The sequence below is a fragment of the Oncorhynchus keta genome, chromosome 5 (assembly GCF_023373465.1).
Source record: "Oncorhynchus keta strain PuntledgeMale-10-30-2019 chromosome 5, Oket_V2, whole genome shotgun sequence".
Taxonomy (NCBI): Eukaryota; Metazoa; Chordata; class Actinopteri; order Salmoniformes; family Salmonidae; genus Oncorhynchus; species Oncorhynchus keta.
The window spans coordinates 16,388,694-16,402,366 of record NC_068425.1 but is presented as its reverse complement, the minus strand read 5'-3'; the positions used below and the strand labels follow the sequence as shown (position 1 = coordinate 16,402,366).

The 13,673-nt window shown below is 44.1% G+C and overlaps 1 pseudogene; it reads right to left on the bottom strand.

The window, feature by feature from the left end:
* LOC118384572 (protein TANC2-like) overlaps positions 1 to 3,893 on the bottom strand; it is a 30,690-nt pseudogene extending 26,797 nt beyond the window's left edge.
* Positions 3,894 to 13,673: the final 9,780 nt, after the last annotated feature.

The window sequence follows — 13,673 nt, the reverse complement described above, 5'->3', positions numbered from 1 at the left end:
TCTGCACTCCGAGCCAATAGAAGACCCTAGAACGGCTCTCATCATCACCACGTGTTTAGCACCCAAACGAGGCAGCAGTCAGTCCAACACAAAGACGGCAGATGGGAGAGGACCAACGCCCCATCTCGTTGAAGGAGTGGAGCGGAGAGAAAGAAGGAAGAGAAAGAGGAGTAGGCTAGGTGACACTTTCTGCTCCTCTGACAGACATGTTGTTGGTCCTATGGGCAGGTCAAAGGAAGTAACGGAAACCAATAAAAACAGGAGACGGCCATCTGGACGACTGGTTACTGCCCCTACACCACCACAGACCATACATTTGTATCAATGTCGACTACTCTGTGTCAAAATAAGACTGCTCAACAATGGGCACACATGGCAATTGACCACACCCCCATAGACAAACAGAGACACAGACAGACAGAGGGAGACAGACACTTGTTTCTTCTAAAGGCTCCAAAAAATAAATACACCACCAGTGCACATTCTAGAGAGGTGGGAGTGTTATTTACTTAACACATCATAGTACTGTCACTGTTGGAACACACACCTACACTGGCTATAAAATGGCTGATTAGTCACCTATGCCTAAGAGAGAGGGAGACGGCACCACAGCTGAGAAAAGAGACCGCATAGAATCATTGATCTTCATTTTAATGTATTCTCTCGACCTAAATATGCCAACTACAAGCACATAGAAAATAGAACAGCTCTGTAGAGATCATCTTTTCTTTCAGAACATGTGAGCCTAAAAATGGCACAGAATTTTTATAATAAACACATACAAATCCGGACATTACTGTATGATCACAGCTATCGTTCACCAGAATGAAATATATGGACCTGAAAAAGAAGCACGTACATTACAGTGCTCTGGTGGTTCTCCTTTCTCTCCCTCGCGCCACAGAATCTCACCCTGCTGAAGGAGTACAATAACGCAGATGGTCGTCATGGCAACTATCAGTGCACTACGGAATGTGCTCCTGGTTGCTCGAGGGCGTCTCACTCTTTCTTTCCATCTCTAGCCCTTTCGCACCGGCTCTCAAGATCTCTTTCTTTGTTTTTCTTCCACTGGTGGACTATAATTACTGCTGGATCCACTGACGCCATTATGACAGTAAATCTCTACAAGGCACATGGCTGGAAAATGTTGTTGTTCATCAAACATGTCTGTTCAGAGGTTTCTCAAGCAGTATCAGCCGCTAACAATGACATTCTTTATAGCTGAATAGCGTTGGATCCTTACTAGAACAGAAACGAGCACAAGCATAACAGTTGACACTTAATGTCCCCCCTAGAACAGAAGAGACACACACATGAACACACATCTATACTAGAGTGAGCAGTTAACCCCTCCTGGAGAGAGATGTAGACAGTGGCCATTAAATAGGTCCGACGCTGCAGGGGGTTGGAGACTGACAGGGGTTAGAGGTGGGGGGTAATTTCAGCAATATGAATTTCAACAGGAGAGCAGGGGAGGTGGATGGATTTATGACCAACAGCTTATCCCTGTTTGAATGACCCCTGTTGCATTCATCTGTCAAGGAAAACACAGTTACAGTGGTCCCGAGAACACAATGCAGACTTGAACTAGCTTGTTCTGGGCCGTTTAGGCCAAGCTTGGGTCACTGCAAGAAACCTCAGAAATGGCAATCTAGTGCATTGACAGAACCCATCCTCGTGAGCTGCCCAACATTGTGCTAACTAGTGACTGGCCATGTCTGAAGTAGGGGGAGTTGGACAGTGGAGGGTCACAACAGCTAAATGAACTATGTTCTGTTGGTCTGCCATGACACCCACCTTTTCCTCACTAGTTAATCCAAACAATAACAGTAGTAGTGTCTCCTCAGCTCAGATGTTAAAGTCATTCCACTCTGGGATACAAGACCCATGGGGACCCCTCGTAAACATCCCCAAAGTACCTTGGTCCCCGCCTCCTCCATCTCCCAGCAAGCTCTACTCTAACCGAGCGTGGTTCCCGTAAGAGACACCGTTAATTATTTGTGTTTCATACTTTCTCTCTCAGCAGCTGTAACGGTCTCAAAACAGGAGAGGTGACAGCAATTGGCTAAGTGGTTTTTGAGTGACGGCATATTAACCAATGACTGATTTGATAGCATAGCTGGCAGAGGTGGTCAGGCTACATCCCCCACATTTGAATGGCAAAGTAAGACCCCTCCTTCCAAGGCCAGTAGTGACAAAGCCTTTTGAAACAGCATGTGAAAAAAAGCTTACGTTGCACTGAAATAGAACGGCCCACCACACAGCAGTGCATTTAATAGCTACAGAACGCTGACTGAACCCTTCATCTAATCATTTTATTATCATTCCAATGGCACTGACACATTGTTTCCAACTCCTCTGGAGTAGGTTCCCAATGCTTAGAAATCATTACTGTTCTTCTACAAATCACAACGGTCTTGTAACGCAACTGAAGAAACGTTTTTTTTGTTGTTGTATTGAAAATAAAATGTCATCATAGGCAGCTGCTTGAGTGGCGGGTCATCTTAACAACAACACATACTGAACTTGTTGGCAGGTCACCCATTTTTTTGGATTACAATTTTGGTGGAGAGTCGGAGTTGGATCTTTTATTTTTAAGACAGACAGACGCAGACAGAGAGAGACAGACACAGACCTATAGGGGAGGTAAGATCACAATGCCCGTAAGCTCTACGCTCAGAAAGTACATGTCCGAAAATAAGTCAGCAAGCTGGTTTGAGTTAGTGGAGCTGCACAGAGTGGAGTGACTTCAGAGGTTTGGGGGTGGGTGGTGGAAGAGAGGCAAGGCTGGGAGATGAATGAGATGGGTCTATCTGTATGGAGATCCAGGAATAAATACCCTCAACATATGCTGGAGACAGTATTAAAAACATTGTGGAGATAGTAACTTGAGCAATTAAACAATTAAATGCTGCACTTCCTGTGCCAGCAAGAGTTAACAAAACACCTATCATTTGTTTACAGTCATCTGTGTTACAGTTAAACTGTGTACTCAATATCTCACAAATGAACTGAAATTACATAAAACCTCAGTTCAATACAATATTCTTCCTTCTCTAGAGACACTATCCGAATTTACACCTCTCTCTCTCTCATCGAACACCATTTATGCTGTGATCTCCCTCCATTTGTGTCTCTAAATCTCCCTTAATCGAGACAGACGACACCGCAGCCACGCCTCTGGTCATCTCTCTTCGTGACACACACTCCACACAGAGGCATTCCAATGGATCAAATGTAATGAGCTGACAGAGGCAATAATGGAGGTCAAATATATATAATTATCACAGGGTTTATTACAGACAGATGCCATGCCTCCTCATCATCATCCACACCCTCCCGTCTCTCATTGACACCTTGCTCTGGTGAGGGGAGGAACGAGACCTATGAACTACAGAACACAGTGAGCGGTTATTAGTCAAACGTGCTGTCAATCATTGAGTATTACTATGGATCGTCTAATGGAGTCAGGTGGGGAGAGAGAGAAAGAAGGGCTTTGAATGAGCTGTGATGGACAATGAGACAGCGATTGTCCGCATTCAATAACTCCCCTCCTCTTCTCCATTCTCTACTTCTTCCCTCTATTCTCACCTCCTCCTTCTCCATCCATTTCTTGTCCATCACTTCCTTCAGTGTGGCCTGTCTCAATGCGAGGTAGCTCTGAGGTGTGCCCATGGGACAAACAGCAGATATCCGACAACAATCTCCGGAGTAACGAGGAGGCATGACCGACTCTTGTTGCCATAGCGTCACCTCCACAACCCTGTTCCCGGCGCCGCCGCAAACACCTTTGTCGCGAACACCTCACCCCTGTGCGGACACACGTCTTCCTCATTGATCCGGAGCAATCCATGATAGGTAAGAGTGTTGTACCGCCACAATGAGCGCAAAAGCAGCCCTTGCTAAAAATGGGTTCCAGTAGTCTGATGTAAAATGAGCTGGGCTGCTTTGTCCTGGTTCTTTTTTCCTACATTGGAGCTGGGACGGGACGGTGGAGGGGGGAGGCGAGGCCTGCGCTGGCGGTTTGGTTGTTCTGTAAGGCTTCAGAGAATACCACTGGCTGAGACTTCAACAGAAACCATAAGGAGTCTGAAAGGGTTGGAGTCCAAACACCACAGAGCAATGGAAGAAAGTAGGGAGAGAGAGAGGGAGGGAGGCCAGCGAGAAACCACCAAATTCATTCAGCGAGCTCAGCATTGCTCTCTGCCCTTCTTTATGAAAAAGTGCTGTTAAAGTTGGGAGAAACGTCACACACACACGCGCTCTCTCACTCAGACAGATCAGGTCCTGACAGACCGAAGGGGTCAGGCTTACCAGAACAGTGCATATCCAGGTCAGTATTCTTGGCACAGGGAGAGGTTAACGTAGGGAGGGAAAGCTCCAATTCTGGAATGGGAGGACCCCCCTTCCAAAAATGGTCCCACAAGCACACACATACATTCACAGATAAAGAAAGACAGACATAAAAAGGGCAGGGAGCCACAGAGAGGAGGAGAGAGGGAACCACTAACCAGACAGAGACAGAGAAAGAGAGAGAGGGCTGGCTTGTGAAGAGGAAGACCAGAGCACAGATGGTAATGCTTATGGGAAGTGTGTCAACCCAGGCTGTGTAGGGGGGAGGGTAGTTACTCTGTTGTTGGGTCTCGGGACGGGGATGGTCAAACGAGGGGCCCAGGGTCGTCACCCCTTTGACCTTGCCTCCCCGAGAGCCGTCGGCAGCGGACAAGGGGGTGTCGGAGTCAGGGTGGGTCATGTGTCACTGCTTTTAAGAGACGGCCAATCTGTCATCCCTGCATGTCTGGTAGGGTCAGTGGATGGCCTTGTCTTGTTTATGCACCAAGATACCATACCTGCTGTTTGTTAGTTTTACCAAGACATCTACATCCAGCCACAATAGCTGCACTTACAGTAAGCACTGGGTGTCATCTGATTTTGCGTGTATAACACATAAATACGGTAACTATAAAATGTTGTTGCAACAAGCCTTGAGACAACTCTTGAAAACAAGTATAAAATTAGTAGGAACAGACACGGAATTCAAACAAAAATATGTTGTTCCTCTGCCCCGGGGTGGGAATACAAAGGGAGTAAATAGGAAACATGAAACTCATAAAGTGAAAAGTTTAAGACATATTTTGGTGGCAATTCAAGCACGCATTCCATGAATTGTGCTTTGAAAAACAAAAGAAACCAACTAAAGCATGTCTGTGTCTTTGACATGTAAAAAGAAAGGGGAATGCCCACAAACTGTTAAGAATAGATGCTCCCTGAGTTTTAGTGTAGCGGTATTCTGACCACAGTAGGTTTTTGTCCGGCTTAAGTGATTACAAAGTCAGTCCTTCCACAGTTTGTTTCTTGACAAGCAGATGTGAAGACTATGCGAGTTCAGGCAGCTGTTGGAGATGCCAGCCAGTGCACCAAATCGTGGCCTACTATGTGGAGCTGGAGAGAGTTGAGAGACTTATAAGAGAATCACACTCTGGGCTGTGGGGAAGCTGTTTCAGACGAGAGTGTCATTCGGAGCGAGAGCCATATCTTCATGACAAACACAACTTCCTAAGAAATGTTTTAAATGGATGAGGGAATAAAATAGACAGGAATATCAGCTAATGGTCAAAGCCCACTCTCCTTTAAGCTTCCAGTGGGCAACAGTTAGGAGGAGACATCATCCTCTCCAGAATGATACTACAAGACAAAAGTACTCCAGCTGTGCTATTGCAGTCCTTTCTTCTCTCTCTTTTTAAAGTAACTGTCCAGCTTTTCTTTTCTATGAAATATGACCTATAATAATGAATTACAATGAGTGAAGTAGTTTTCCTTCCTAAATGTTTTAATGAAGTTTGTTAAAAAGCAGCTTTTCTGTGTTGGAAGGGTGTGGGTGTACCCCAACAACAGAACGGTGTGGTCATCAAAAATATTAATCTGAGTAGACCGCTGAATGGCCAGCTAATCCTCCTCTATGAGGAAATAGTGAACATTTTTGAAACTGTCTGTTTGAGATACAAGCTTGGAGGTGGGTTTTTTCTAATGTTTTATTTTTTGTTTTGGCCACAAATATGGGTATAGGATGAGTTAACAACATTATTTGGGTATACAGTGCATTTGGAAAATATTCAGACCCCTTGACTTTTTCTCCCCACAATTACATTACAGACTTATTCTAAAATAGATTAAATAAATGTTTCCCTCATCAATCTACACACAATACCCCATAATGACAAAGCAAAAAACAGATTTATTTTGTTTTGTAGCAAATGTATTAAAAAATGTAAACAGAAATACCTTATTTACATAAGTATTCAGACCCTTTGCTATGAGACTCAATTAAATTGATTGGACATGATTTGGAAAGGCCCTGCCAAGCCGCACTGCTTCTTGACACACTGCTCACTTAAACTGGAAGGCAGCCGCAAAAACGTGTCGGGGGAAACACTGTACAACTGGCGACCAAAGTCAGCATGCATGTGCCCGGCCCGTCACAGGAGTCGCTAGAGTGCAATGGGAGAAGGACATCGAAGCCGACCAAATCCTTCCCTAACCCGGTCGACGCTGAGCCAATTGTGCGCCGCCTCATGGGTTTCGTAGTCGTGGCCGGCTACGACACAGCCAGGGATCGAACCTGCATCTGTAGTAACGCCTCTAGCATTGCGATGCAGTGCCTTAGACCGCTGCGTCATTCGCGAGGCTCCGAATGCACTGTAAGTTAACAGAATATTAACTTTTAAAAGTGAGATTTTCACTGGACAATTACTTTAAGACATGTGGACGGTACGAATCCCTGAAAAGTGACAGCGGAGTTGCTCATTGAACACTCTGGAGTTTGACTGGAGAGCTGCTCTTGGGTATATAACATTTCTCAAACCGTCTGTCTGCTGGGACGAACTGTCATTCGTTACATGGGAGAACACCGCAATATGGTTTACCCCCCCCGGGCGAGACTTCAAAGTCTTCAGAGCTCATATACTTCCATCATCCTTAGCCCAGAAAAAAAACTGTGAAATCTGGCATGAGAGCTACAGTAGTTGTCTGGGCAAGAGTAGCCACACTCCTCAAAAGCTAACAAAGAACTATGTGATGTTTCAAGGTCCCTTGCTTGAGTTTAGCTGGGGTTCAACTCCTTCCAGGGGTTTAAGGAGAGGTTCTGTGAGGTAAACGTTGCCAGAAAATTGATTGCAGCTTGAAGACAACATAGTCCTGTCATGTAAAAACACTGCTCTTGGAGTGGGTGAGACAATTCTCCTCAGGATCCACTAAAAAGTGATACCTCCCCTCACTTTTGAACCAACCAATGTGTTTACTGAGAGGACTGTGAAAAGGGTTACTTGTTGTCTAAGGAAGTGTCATTCTAGGATTAAAATAGTTCCTGAGGTTAGAAGAGCATGGAGACGTCTTCCTAGGTGGATTGGCACATGCCTCCATGCTCCACTCTAACCAACACATTTCAAGGTGACAAATCTGGTCTGTCATCTTTGCTCTCTCCTAGCTTCAAGGTCTGGCAACGACATGTGAGAAATCTGTTTAACACTCCCAAGATAACATATTTAGTGTCTATTCTCTGCAATAGCACTACCTCTTCGTGGCTGAAGAGCTGAACAATCACAAAAAAGGAGATCTGAATGCCAGATGTTGCATTTCTATTTATAATGGTGAGATATTTAGAGACAGAGAATTGGGTTAAGAACCACTTTCTGGCATGCAACAACAATTTACATAAGCCCGCCAAACAGCGAATACACTGGTGCAGGGCACAAAGAGTTGAACCAGTAAACACTGGGCCGCATCGCAGGCACTACTACAAAAACAACTGCTAACAATGCTATGTCCTTGTTCTCTCCTGGCTGTTCCTCATTGGATGGAGATGCTAACTCTGCCCGCCAGCTGTCAAGCCCAGAGAGAACCTCCCCATCGCCCCAGAACGCCAAAGGACACACCTTCCATTAAAGCTTATGCTTACCATTCCCTTTGGTCTCCTCCTGGAGACCAAAGGGAAGCCAATGAGAGGAAAGGAGGAGTGTGTAGGTTAGCGGATGGGGGCAATACGAGGGGAATTAATAAAATGGTGTAAGTGCATCATGGGCGTAGAAAATCCCTCCAGGGACAGATGTGACATTTCTCAGCGGCAGCACTTTCCAGGAAGAGAAGGGGCTTTACAATACACTCCTCTACAGGGGGCTGGGCTGTCACTATGATGGATTCATAAATCCTGCTAACGAGATTACAGAGTAAGAAAATATGTCAGTGAGCGAGCGGTCTGCACAGCACGCACAGGCCGGCCGAGAAGCGGGTCACGTGTGCAATCGTGCGTGTGCAGTTTGTGTGTAAGAGTAGGATATTCCTTATTTGTGACTTCTATTGTCAAGACATAGTTGAGAGATGGATTAAAAAACCAGTGTCCCTGAATAAATATGTCAGCATAGGTACATGTAGCCCAGCACATACAGTGCCTTGCGAAAGTATTCGGCCCCCTTGAACTTTGCAACCTTTTGCCACATTTCAGGCTTCAAACATAAAGATATAAAACTGTATTTTTTTTGTGAAGAATCAACAACAAGTGGGACACAATCACAAAGTGGATATTTCAAACTTTTTTAACAAATCAAAAACTGAAAAATTGGGCGTGCAAAATTATTCAACCCCTTTACTTTCAGTGCAGCAAACTCTCTCCAGAAGTTCAGTGAGGATCTCTGAATGATCCAATGTTGACCTAAATGACTAATGATGATAAATACAATCCACCTGTGTGTAATCAAGTCTCCGTATAAATGCACCTGCACTGTGATAGTCTCAGAGGTCCGTTAAAAGCGCAGAGAGCATCATGAAGAACAAGGAACACACCAGGCAGGTCCGAGATACTGTTGTGAAGAAGTTTAAAGCCGGATTTGGATACAAAAAGATTTCCCAAGCTTTAAACATCCCAAGGAGCACCGTGCAAGCGATAATATTGAAATGGAAGGAGTATCAGACCACTGCAAATCTACCAAGACCTGGCCGTCCCTCTAAACTTTCAGCTCATACAAGGTGAAGACTGATCAGAGATGCAGCCAAGAGGCCCATGATCACTCTGGATGAACTGCAGAGATCTACAGCTGTGGTGGGAGACTCTGTCCATAGGACAACAATCAGTCGTATATTGCACAAATCTGGCCTTTATGGAAGAGTGGCAAGAAGAAAGCCATTTCTTAAAGATATCCATAAAAAGTGTTGTTTAAAGTTTGCCACAAGCCACCTGGGAGACACACCAAACATCTGGAAGAAGGTGCTCTGGTCAGATGAAACCAAAATTGAACTTTTTGGCAACAATGCAAAACGTTATGTTTGGCGTAAAAGCAACACAGCTCATCACCATGAACACACCATCCCCACTGTCAAACATGGTGGTGGCAGCATCATGGTTTGGCCCTGCTTTTCTTCAGCAGGGACAGGGAAGATGGTTAAAATTGATGGGAAGATGGATGGAGCCAAATACAGGACCATTCTGGAAGAAAACCTGATGGAGTCTGCAAAAGACCTGAGACTGGGACGGAGATTTGTCTTCCAACAAGACAATGATCCAAAATATAAAGCAAAATCTACAATGGAATGGTTCAAAAATAAACATATCCAGGTGTTAGAATGGCCAAGTCAAAGTCCAGACCTGAATCCAATCGAGAATCTGTGGAAAGAACTGAAAACTGCTGTTCACAAATGCTCTCCATCCAACCTCACTGAGCTCGAGCTGTTTTGCAAGGAGGAATGGGAAAAAAATTCAGTCTCTCGATGTGCAAAACTGATAGAGACATACCCCAAGCGACTTACAGTTGTAATCGCAGCAAAAGGTGGCGCTACAAAGTATTAACTTAAGGGGGCTGAATAATTTTGCACGGCCAATTTTTCAGTTTTTGATTTGTTAAAAAAGTTTCAAATATCCAATAAATGTCGTTCCACTTCATGATTGTGTCCCACTTGTTGTTGATGCTTCACAAAAAAATAGTTTTATATCTTTATGTTTGAAGCCTGAAATGTGGCAAAAGGTCGCAAAGTTCAAGGGGGCCGAATACTTTCGCAATGCACTGTACTTTGTCATATGTTATGCATCTCTTCAATATAGCTGGAAGAGCGTGGGTTGAATCCATAATACACCCTAGGAGTAAGAGTCTTGTCTTGATCATTCATTAACAGGAGCTGGTGGGGTTGAATAGATTGCACAATTAGAACCTGCCATCTGCACTGGGCTACAGGATCAAATTAACCACGAGACATGCTGAACGCAAAACCCAATGTATTGAATCCTAAGAAACAATTACTATGACAAAAACAAAGCACTTCATAAAAGCAGACGTGATGCTACTGTAAAAAGCAACTCCACTTCTTTGATCTAGCATTGCTCATTCACAATGGCAGCTGAACAAAAAATGGCAGTGGTGGCCAGCAAATCTATCACAATCCCATCTACACACCTCCGCTGTCACACACTGACCCATCATCTCCGAGAGGCCTGGGATGTGAGCCGCGGTAACACATGCCCCACATTCCATTACTGAGCCATTAGAGGGCGAATTGTCACACGTGAGGTGGCTACGAGGTGAAGCCTCCTGCATTGGGTCATCCATCAGGCTAGTTGACTGAGGGTCACTGCCATATTGTGTACTGGACTGCACAACGCCATAATGGTCTCTGTAAATGCAGTATAAACTCGCTCACTAGCATGCATGCTACAGTACGAGAGCAGCGCTAACAAGCGAGTAGTCACTAGCGCCTGCTTGGTGATAGATGGCAAGTGCAGACGATTAGTCCACTGCTATTGTTGCGGTTATTATCCAATTAGCTTGCATGCTTAGCCGGGTTGACTTACAAGAGCAATTGTCACCAGCATAAGACATTCAGCGGGAATAGCTCTGGTAGGTCACATTACAAAAACAATAACGATGGCAGGTCATATTGAACAGCCCCGGGCTGGTACAATGAGTCATCATTTATGGGGTATTGCAGGGCTATGTAAACAGAACACAACGATAACAATAAGAAACGGATGCTCTGACAATGACATAGACGCTCACTTAAATAGCAATAATGTTTACAGGAAACAAAGAGGAAGAAAAATTTTGGAAAATGGGGCAAACCTATAGACTTTTATGATTGGGCATAAATAGCGCACTGTTTGACTTTAGAGGCCCGTTTCTATGGTTTTCTATCTCCAATAGGGTCGCTGGGAAAGCAAGAGTAAATAGTTTCAAGTTTAAATACCAGAATATCTACTGTACTGTGCATTTTACAGATTTAGTTTCTACAGTGAGAAGACTAATTGAAGACTACGAGACCCTTATGGATCAAAGCAATAAGGTGAAAATTAGGCAATGCTCCAGAATATAAAAAGATGAAATTGTGATAAGACCCTAGTTGGGTATGACCTCCACAGTGGCAAAATGACCAACACTTGCTAGGTTTCCATCCAATAGACAGATTTTCATGCAAATATGATAAACTCTGCATAAAAACAATATGCGCATTTTCCTACCAGAGATGTTAACATCAAATTGACTTGCTGCAGATAAAAGGCTGTGCGTGATGACGTAGCACACATACAAATAACCTTTGCAGTTAAATTCCCATGTACCCAATACATTTATTTTCACGACATGTACATAAAAAAGGTTGCTTACTGGGGCGGCAGGGTAGCCTAGTGGTTAGAGTGGTGGACTAGTAACCGAAAGGTTGCAAGTTCAAATCCACAAGCTGACAAGGTACAATAAAAAATCTCTCGTTCTGCCCCTGAACAGGAAGTGCCGTCATTGAAAATAAGAATTTGTGCTTAACTGACTTGCATAAAGGAGAAATAAAAATGATCTGCATTTTGTTCTGTAGAGAACATTTCTTTCTTTGGGAAAGTCTTCTTTACATTTGGACATCTGGTCAGTCCATTGCTGCCAGTAGTATGTGTCACTGTTGATACATCTGAGATGTAGTGGTGGAGATGGTGTAGCGTGATTAGTCTCCCCAACGAGGACTGACTGTTCCTTTACGTGTGTGAAAGAGTGACAGCTGCCCGTGTCCCTGAGGGTGCCACTGACTTCCTTCCTCCGCGTGGGTTCTTCTTATGTAAGCGGTTTCCTTGACGACCGAGAGGTGCCTCAGAGTGTGTCCTGAGTTGCCATGACCGCCCACACCGGTTCTGATTGGCTTTGGCTTGGCAATAAGATTTCCCAGGGGAATACACCTATGGGTTGAGGTGGTGGCTTCTCCGAATGTCTATTGGCTACAGTACATTATCTTGCAAAGGCCCAGACACAAGTATGTTTTCTTTAAAACACACAAGTGCACACAGTCAGAGAAATATACATAAGACATACAACAAACTAAAATGCAATTATAAAATATTCAAATAAAAATCACGGCATCTCCTCACACTGAGAGTAAGAGAGAGAGAACGAGAAGAGAAAAGCAGACTTATTGGAAAGGTTCTCACCGTTTAACTAAATCCTTCCCTCAGTAAAGCTTGAGAAAATAAAACCCACATTTCTGCATGAATTGTTGACAAACAACCCCGAGAGAGGAGGATAATCAACTTTCTATTCAAACCAATCCTCAGCTTTCCTCTGCTCTCAAACTGAAGCCTAATTCTGTGTCCCTTCACAGATGACGTGGACACAGAGGGGGTGAATGAGAGAGCGGGAGAGAGAGATAGCGAAGTACAGCATGTTTAATGGCAATCACCTGACAGGGGAGGCGAGGGAGGAAGTGAGGCAGTAGCATCCCTCCAATCACGTCATACCCCCCAGGCTCCCCAGCCGGTGATGGCGGGAAAGGTGGGGGTAGAAAGGAACTCGTCCTCTAAGCATTCCTTTATTTCTAGAGCCTGCTGTCATTAGTGTGATGGTTAGTGTGGTGGTGGTAAAAGAGTATGTGTTTGTACAGGGCATGGATAAATGGGGGAGAGACAATCAACAAGTATACAGAGACTTCTGAAAGTATTATTTATTTATTTATTTATTCCACGTTGTGTTACAGCTCGAATTCAAAATGGATTCAATAATTTTTTCCCCCTCACCCAACTACACACAATCTACGCACAATACCCAATAATGACGAAGTGAAAACATGTTTATACATTTTTGCAAATGTATTGAAAATGAAATACAGAAATCGAATTTACATAAGTATATACATCCCAGTCAAAACACCTTGGCGGTGATTACAGCAGTGACTCTGAGTAAGTCTCTAAGAGCTTTGCACACCTGGATTGTATAATATTTGCACATTATTCTTTTAAAAATTCTTCAAGCTCAGTCAAATTGGTTGTTGATCATTGCTAGACAGCCATTAGACAGCCATTTTCAAGCCGATTTCAAGTCAAAACTAACTAGGCCACTCAGGAACATTCAATGTCATCTTGGTAAGCAACTCCAGTGTTTATTTGGCCATGGTGGTTTAGGTTATAGTCCTGCTGAAAAGGTGAATTTGTCTCCCAGTCTGTTGGAAAGCAGACTGAGCCAGGTTTTCCTCTAGGATTATGCCTATGCTTAGTTCTATTCTGTTTATTTTTATCATAAAAAAACTCCCAAGTCTTTGCCGATGACAAGCATGCCCATAACATGATGCAGCCTCCACCATGCTTGAAAATATGAGTGGTACTCAGTGATGTGGGGCGGCAGGGTAGCCTAGTGGTTAGAGCGTTGGACTAGTAACCTAAAGGTTGC